The 9,354-nt window shown below is 43.3% G+C and overlaps 1 long non-coding RNA gene across 1 annotated transcript; it reads left to right on the plus strand.

The window, feature by feature from the left end:
- Positions 1-7,561: 7,561 nt before the first annotated feature.
- On the plus strand, positions 7,562-8,521 carry LOC121990109. Its single transcript, XR_006114459.1, has 4 exons — positions 7,562-7,933; positions 8,025-8,131; positions 8,218-8,283; positions 8,478-8,521. It is a non-coding gene; the product is annotated as an uncharacterized LOC121990109 (long non-coding RNA).
- Positions 8,522-9,354: the final 833 nt, after the last annotated feature.

The raw sequence follows: 9,354 nt of genomic DNA on the forward strand, positions 1-9,354 counted from the left end.
AGTGGTATCAGAGCCACGTGCAAAGACTTGTACGAGTTAGTTTTTGGTTTTTGGAAAACAAAAAGCTTCTGTGATTTTCTGTAAAAATTCAATTTTTATGTTTTTATGGGTAATTTTTCCTTATAGGCGAAGCACAAGTGTCTCGGCACTTGTAGGCTTCGGCTATCGGGAAGAATTTTCCCAAACGGCTTCGTTTCGACCCAAAATCTTTTGGGACAGTGGACTCGGGTGCCTTTAGATCGCAACGGATCAACTCACGATGGTTAGATCGTGGGTAGGGCCTGCCCTAACCGGGGATTTGCTCCGTGATCGCACCCGAAATCGCTAAAACGAACCCGTCGGGAAGATTTTTCCAAACGGTAATGTCTCGGCCCAAATCATTTTGGGACAGCGGGTTTAAGCGCTGTTGCAAAGGAACCTCGCGATGGTTAGATCGCGGGTAGGGCGCTCCTGGCCCCGCAAGGGGATCCGTTCCGCGATTGCGCTCGAAACCCGCCGGGAAATTTTACTTGTAAAATTGTAAAAATTATTTTAAAATTACAGAAAATAAGAAAATATATAATTTTGAATTATATATTAATTTTGTGATAGTCATGGCCCAAAACCCAATATGATTGGTTGTGTTGTAATTCATAATACTGCCTGCGTGCTGTGATGTGTTTGCGATTTATTTTATTATTCGCGACCTGCGCGTCGTGCCTCATCTTTTATTCTTGTTGTAAATTAGATTTAGACTCGAATGTAACTCGAGTTTCAAATTGTAATGTACAAATTGGAGCGGTGGAGGGTCCACACGAGACGGAGTTCCGAGGCGGGCACGAGCAACACAAGGTGGTCAAAGGGAGGAGCTTGGAGAAGCTGTTGACCCTAGGTTGACCATTCGATCTTCTCATTGGCTTGAGAAGATCGTAGTAGGGCCATGACTAAATCACAAATAGATTAATTAATTAATTATTATGTATCTGATGCATGTTTAATAGTTAATTAATTAATTAGTGCCTTAACGATTAGATTAGATCTAAGTCGTGCACATGATGCACCCTTGCGATTAGATTAGATCTAAGTCGTGCACAAGATGCATCCTTCTCGATTAGATTAGATCTAGATCGAACCAACTCTAAATGCCTAACCGTGTCGTGATACCTATCACTACCTCGATCACATGTATTGTTGAATCTGCCAAAGCAGAGCAATACATATTATCTTGGTAGGGTACGGAGGGACAATCTTGGTCCCGCCTATCAATGCATGGGTGAATACAAACTCAATTAGATTGAGTATTCCTAGTTACTCGGTTGGATCGAGTCAACTATAGGCATTATTCCAACGGTTGGAAAAGATAGGTCAAAATCACATCTATATTAACTCTCGGGCGTATTAGCCGAAGCTAACTCGAGTTTTAATATAAATGCGGATATTGATTCTATAAACAAGAGTTGCATAGAGATGTAATTGGTAATCGTTACCTACCGATCATACTAAGCCTTGGGCGTATTAGCCAAAGCTAACTCAAGGGTTAGTATGATGTGGATCTTGTCCCACAAGAATTATAGAATTCAGTGGGAGCATCGTTTAATTAAAGGCCTAATTAAATGATTTTAAAGAATATGATATTTATTTCTGCAAATTTTCTGTTGTAGATAACCATGACGTCGAACACGAATTCCTTCTCCCTGCGATCTGTCCTTGAGAAGGACAAGCTCAACGGAGCGAATTTCCTGGACTGGTACAGGAACTTGAGAATAGTTCTCACCCAGGAGCGTAAGCTGTACGTTCTGGAGCAGCCCATTCCGGAGGCTCCTCCTGCCAATGCCCCGCGAGCCGACAAAGATGCTTACAAGAAGCATCAAGACGACGCATTAGATGTGTCCTGTCTAATGCTCGCGACCATGAACTCAGAGCTTCAGAAGCAACATGAGTTGATGGGCGCTTTTGATATGGTTGAGCATCTTCGCCAACTATATCAGGGACAAGCGAGGCATGAGAGATTTGAGATCTCGAAGGCACTGTTTCAGTGCAAGATGTCAGACGGGGCTCCTGTAGGTCCTTATGTACTCAAGATGATTGGGTACATAGAGAACCTACAAAGACTGGGGTTCCCACTTGGCCAAGAGCTGGCCACTGACTTGATCTTGCAGTCCTTGCCAGATAGCTATAGTCAATTCGTTCTGAACTATAACATGAACGAGATTGACAAGCCACTGCCCGAGCTCCTTAGTATGTTACGAACTACTGAGATTAACCTTAAGAAGGTTAAGCCCATTCTGATGGTCCAGAAGCATAAGGGCAAAGGCAAGCCCAAAGGCAAAGGAAAGTCCCAAGCCAAGGGCAAAGGCAAGGCACTGAAGCCTAAAGGAGGGGTCGCCAAGGATGCTACCTGCTTCCACTGCGGTCAGACCGGGCACTGGAAGAGGAACTGCAAGGTATACTTGGAAGATCTTAAGAAGAAGCGAAGTGAGACTTCCACTTCAGGTATATATGTTATAGAAGTCAATCTATCTATTTCTACATCATGGGTATTAGATACTGGATGTGCTTCTCACATTTGTACTGATGTGCAGGCGCTGAGAAATAGCAGAGCATTGGCAAAGGGCGAGGTGGACCTACGAGTAGGCAATGGAGCACGGGTTGCTGCTGTTGCTGTAGGAACTTATCAACTATCTCTGCCCTCTGGGCTTGTACTAAATTTAGATGATTGTTGTTATGTGCCTGCTCTTACTAAGAACATAGTTTCAGTTTCTTGTTTAGACAAGAAAGGATACTCTTTTATAATAAAAGACAAATGTTGTTCTGTTTATTTAAAAGATATGTTCTATTGTAGTGCACCACTAATAAACGGACTCTATATTCTAGACCTTGAGAGCCCTATCTATAACATTAGTACCAAGAGGTTCAAGTCAAATGACATGAACCAAACCTACCTCTGGCACTGTCGCTTAGGTCATATAAATGACAAGCGCTTATCCCAGCTCCATAAGGATGGTTTGCTGGACTCATTTGATTTAGAATCATATGAGATATGCGAGTCATGCCTATGAGGCAAGATGACCAAGACGCCCTTTAGTGGGCATAGCGAGAGAGCAACTGATTTGTTAGGACTCATACATAGTGATGTATGTGGCCCTTTCAATGTTGCTGCTAGAGGCGGTTATAGGTACTTCATCACATTTACTGATGATTTCAGTAGATACGGTTATGTGTACTTGATGACACATAAGTCTGAATCCTTTGAAAAGTTCAAAGAATTCAAGAATGAAGTACAGAACCAACTTGGCAAGAGTATTAAGGTACTTCGATCAGATCGAGGTGGTGAATACTTAAGCCATGAGTTTCGTGACTACTTAGCTGAGTGTGGGATTTTATCTCAACTCACTCCTCCTGGAACACCACAGTGGAATGGTGTATCCGAAAGGAGGAATCGTACCTTATTAGATATGGTACGATCTATGATGAGTCACACAGATCTTCCGACATATCTATGGGGATATGCTCTAGACACGGCAACTTTCATACTCAACCGAGTTCCATCAAAGGCCGTGATAAAGACACCATATAGGATATGGACTGGGAGAGATGCCCAGGTGTCTTTTATGAGGATTTGGGGTTGTGAGGCTTACGTACGACGACAAGTCTCAGACAAATTAGGACCTAAATCTGACAAGTGCTATTTCATCGGATATCCCAAGGAAACTAAGGGATATTACATCTACATTCCCAGTCAGCACAAGGTAGTTGTGGCAAAGAGACTTTGTTTCTAGAAAGACTAGTGGGAGCGCGTTCGATCTTGAAGAAGTTCAAGATGCGAACAATAGCACTAATGCCACGATGGAAATTGAACTGGAACCACAAAGTGTTGTGGATGATGTTGTTCCACAAGGAGTTGAGGAACAACAACCGGTTCATGTAGACATACCTCTTCGCAGGTCTGATAGGGTACGTCGTCAGCCTGAGAGATACTCATTTCTATTTTCTGACCATGATGACATTGTGCTCACAGAGGATGAGCCTACCACCTATCAGGAAGCTGTGATGAGATCAGATTCTGAGAAATGGCTAGAGGCCATGAGATCCGAGATAGAATCCATGTACACCAACCAAGTATGGACTTTGGTTGATCCACCTGAAGGGGTAAAACCCATTGGGTGCAAGTGGGTCTTTAAGAGAAAGACTGACATGGATGGACTTATCTATAAGGGTCGCTTGGTAGCTAAAGGTTTCAAGCAGATTCATGGTATTGACTATGATGAAACCTTTTCTCCAGTGGCGATGTTTAAGTCCATTCGGATCATGCTTGCTATTGTAGCCTACCACGATTACGAGATCTGGCAGATGGATGTCAAACCCGCGTTTCTGAATGGAAACCTACTCGAGGATGTGTACATGACACAACCTGAGGGTTTTGTAGATCCACAGCATACTAGCAGAGTATGCAAGCTGCATAGGTCCATTTATGGACTAAAGCAAGCTTCTCGGAGCTGGAATCTTCGATTTGATGATGCGATCAAACAGTTTGGTTTCATCAAGAACGAAGATGAACCTTGTGTCTACAAGAAGGTTGTAGGGGATATAGTTGTCTTCCTCATACTGTATGTGGATGACATACTACTCATTGGGAAGGACATCCCTATGCTTCAGTCTGTCAAGACCTGACTAGGGAGTTGCTTCTCAATGAAGGACTTAGGTGAGGCATCCCGCATTCTAGGAATACAGATCTATTGAGATAGATCTAAGAGATTGCTTGGCCTAAGTCAGAGTACATACATTGACAAGGTACTCCTTCGGTTTGCCATGCAGAACTCCAAGAAGGGATTTCTGCCGATGTCACATGGCGTGAGTCTTTCGAAGACTCAAGGTCCCTCTTCTAGAGAGGAGAGAGACCGCATGGATCAGATCCCTTATGCCTCAGCCATAGGATCGATCATGTACGCCATGCTATGTACTCGACCTGATGTCTCGTACGCTTTGAGCATGACGAGCAGATACCAGTCAGATCCGGTGAAAGTCATCGGATAGCGGTCAAGAATATTCTTAAGTACTTAAGAAGGACTAAAGAATATTTCTTGATATATGGAGGCAATGATGAGCTAACGTAAAGGGTTACGGTGATGCTGCCGGCCAGGATGATTACCGATCGCAATCTGGGTTCGTATTTTGCATTAATGGTGGTCTCGTCAGTGGAAGAGTTCGAAGGTAGGAGCTGATTCTACAACATGACGAGTATATTGCCGCATCGAGGCAAAGAAGGCGATTTGGATCCGCAAGTTCATCATCGAACTTGGGGTGGTTCCTAACATCGCTGACCAGTTGAGCTCTATTGTGACAACAATGGAGCTATACACAGCGAAGGAACCTCGCTCACACCAGTGGACCAAGCACATACTACGGCGCTTCCATCTCATTCGAGAGATTATCGATAGAGGAGATGTGAAGATTTGCGGAGTTACAGAGGCTAACATCGCAGATCCCTTGACTAAGGCTTTGGCACAGAGGAAGCATGATGGTCACACTAGGTCTTTAGGCCTTAGAGCCTATACTGATTGGCACTAGTGCTAGTGGGAGATTGTTAGTTAGAACCCTAGAGCCAATCATTTGATGATTATATGGACTCATGTATATCATATTCTTGTATATTAATAAAGGCTTTTGTTTGGTTATTATACTTATTTATATTAGTGCCAAATAGACTAAGTATAATAGCGTCCTTGAGTAGAAGGTTCATACCTATATCAATCGATTAGTTGAATCGATAGTGAGATGATATAGGGAACACTACTCTAAATCATTCCTAGTCAAGTATTAGCATTCAGGGACAATGTTAATACAATAAGACTAGCATGTAGGTCAGCTCGATGACTTGATCTCACAAGTCATGGATATAGAGATATCAAGCTGACACATGGGTATGCATTAGAGAATGTATATTGAATGACCCGCCATGAGAAAGTATCATGGATCGTTATATGAGTGTCATATACTTTCTCATGTGGCTATTAGTATGACTATTAGTCCTTAGACCTGAAGTCACCATGGATCCCTACATAAGGAGTTATGTACTTTAGTTTCGTCAAACGTCACCCGTAACTGGGTGGACTATAAAGGCGATTACTGGGTATATAACGAATTATGTAGAGGGATGTGAGTGATGTAGATGGGATCTATCCCTCCCATATGACGGGAGCGACATCGGTATTCTTGATAGAGTGAGACCACTAAGTGCATGACCATGCCCAAATGAGTCAACATTAGATGTTGAGCTCATTTGATCGAGTGAGTCTACTTGGAGTTCAAGATTTAGATTGATTAGAGGATGACACGGTCTATGCCTCACATTGATCAATCTAGATGTCTAGGATAGAAGGACACTTGTCATTATTTTGTGAGTAGTCACAATTGGTAGTCACAAGGTGATGTCGGATATCGACATTCTTGTAACTTGGGTAGTAATGATGTGTTGCTAGATACCGCTCATTACTTATGCTCCTAAATGGGTTTAGGGCATTGCCAACGTTACAAGAACCTATAGGGTCACACACTTAGGACAATTAGGTGGAGATTAGGTTCATATGATGAACCAAGAGGATTAGATTCATTTGATGAATCAAATTGGATTAAGAGTAATCCTAATTGGGCTAACTTGAGTTCGACTCAAGTTGATTCATGTGTTAAATGAGTCTAATTTAGATTTTGACTCATTGAATCAATTCAATTTAATGAATTAGATTCATTATATTAAGTTGGCTCGAATCAAATGGTTGGATTAGATCCACCATGGTAGAGATTGAGTCAAGTTTGACTTGACTTGAGAAGGAAGACCAAAGGTCAATTTTGACTTGACCTTTTGCCACCTCATTGGTGAGTTGGCATTAGGTGGACCAATAATGATGTTCCACATCATCATGGGTGTCACCTCATGGAAGTTACAAAGCCACTCTCTTAATGGTTTCATATTAATTGCAATTAATGCAATTAATTGGTGAGTTTTTGAAAGTGGTCGGCCACTTGGTTTTTGGGTGTGAATTTCATTTTTCCCATTCAAGTGGTGTAACTCTGTAAAATACCGGAAAAAAATGACGATTATCAATAAATGAATTTTCCGGAATTTTTGGACATTTTTCGGGAATTTTTCGGAGCTCGTACGGACGAGTTAACGGGATAAAAATGGGGCCTGGAAAAGCCTGTTTGGACGACCCATTTAAGCGAGGAATTGTTTCTTTTATAAAAATTCCTAATTCCTTTTTCTTTTTCATTTATTTTCTTTCCCCCCCGTGTTCCTTCTCTCCCGAGCCTCACTCCCGAACCCGACGCCGAGAAAAAAAAAAGCCCTAACCGCCGGCGCCGGCGGTTTCTTCCCCCTGTGTCCTCTGCCCTAGCCACCTCACGCCGCCACCATAGCCGACAGTCGGCCGCCACTGAGCCCTGCCGAAGCCGCTGCCCTCACTGGACTTGAGCAGCGCTGTCGCCTCTGCCTAGCATCGCCGTCGCCGTGCCCTAGGTGCCGAGCGCCACTGACCACCGTAGCACCGCCGCACCTTTTACTCTAGCGCCGGCCTTCTGCCCGCGATGCTGACCCCCTCTGCCGCCGGTGACGAGCCACCTCTCCGACTTCCCTGTGCGCCGGCCGAAGTTTCCCTTCCTTGTGTCTCTGATCTAGAGTGATTGCGGCCTTGTTTCTGCCCTATGCGACGCCGCCTCTGTACACTATGCCTAGGTCGCCGGAAATCAAGAGCTTAAGAAGGTGACAGGGGGTAGTTGTAACCCGGCCAGTGGGACTGAAGGTGAGGGCTTAGGGTTTGTTTTTGTTTTCAATTCTGTGCTTTGATTCTTATCCTGCCGTGAGCAGCACTTGGGTGTGGGATGGCTAATTTAGTGTATAGGGTTTGGTGGACAGCGGCTTCACCAACTTCTGATTCTCGCTGTCATCATCGAAGAAGAGGTAATGGGAACAAATTATTACTGGACTTTAATTGTTAATAGAGTGTCTTGTGATTTCTTGATCATTTCTTCTTGATCCGGTTGGTGGACAGCAACTTGATCAGGGCAGTAGGTTGTTACGTCTGGCCAGTAGGTTTGATTTGGGGCTGTTGGAACTTGTCGTGGCAATCTTGCTTTGGTTGAGGGCATCAAGGAAGAGGTAAGGTCAGTAGGTTATGTTTTGAATTGAGTTATTTTGTTGATTAGTGAGTTTCCTTCTTGATTGTTTTGCAAGTGGATTTCCAGCCACTCACCTTGTTCCAGCAGCAAACACATTCCTTGATTATGGATTAATCACGGCCGTGAATTGAGGTAAGGTTTAGAGTTTTGATTTTCATGGTAGATTATTGCTAGTTGTGTTAGCAATAATTAATAACTTAAGTTTATAAGTTATATAATAGTGTAATCAGGATTAATGAAACTAACCCTAAATGATCAGTGGATTAGAAATTAGTTTAGCTATTTGTTTAAAAATTAAATTAGCTAAACTGTGCGAATTGATTCAGGACTTTGACGCGAGACGAGTATCTTGGAGTCATCTTGGACCTTTCTATTTTATCGGAGGCGGGTACTTTTGACTTATTGTCTTTGATATGCTTAGTAATTAAATTAACAAGATGCATTAATTGTGTTTCTTACTTGTTTCGGTTAATCACTGCCCAATACATGCTACCTGTTGATTGATTGTTTGTTTACATCTTGTATGGATATGTACCTGATTCCACATGCTCATGGGTAGTGATATAACCATATTTTACCATGTCAGGACCTAGGTTTGATACCTTATATGATCAGATACCTTGATATGATTCATTCGCTTTGGTGCACATTATGATATGACCAGAGATTGGTTTAGTATATTACCATGTTTAGTGACATGCACCATTCGCATGATTGCATGCTGAGTGATTGATTGCTCCTTTATTGTCGAGCACTTTGCCAGTTTCATCACTGTTCGGTGCTCCGTTGTGACGCTCATGGGTAGCGGGACACAGAGTGGTAGCACGTCAGTTTGGCTCTTCCGGTGCTCCGTTGGTCCGCTCATGGGTAGTGTGACGCAGCGTGTAGCACGTTAGAGATCCCTCCCGTACCGGGAGTTGAGAGCATTGCGCTCCCCCATTTATGATTTGGGGTAGGAGTACGTATGTACTCCGACAGCATCCCGTCCACTCGATCACTCATCAGGAGTAGTGTTGCTGAGTGCACGGTTGTCACAGCCCTACCCACTCGGTCCCACTTTTGTTGTGAGTTGGCTGACTGGCGTCAGGGGTGACCATGACATTGGCATCATATGCATGATGCATTTATTGTTTGTGTTTGTGTTTGTTGCACTTATATGCTGCACATTGCTTGGATACCTTGATTGACATGCATACAGGTCTT

The sequence above is a fragment of the Zingiber officinale genome, chromosome 6B, assembly GCF_018446385.1.
Source record: "Zingiber officinale cultivar Zhangliang chromosome 6B, Zo_v1.1, whole genome shotgun sequence".
Taxonomy (NCBI): Eukaryota; Viridiplantae; Streptophyta; class Magnoliopsida; order Zingiberales; family Zingiberaceae; genus Zingiber; species Zingiber officinale.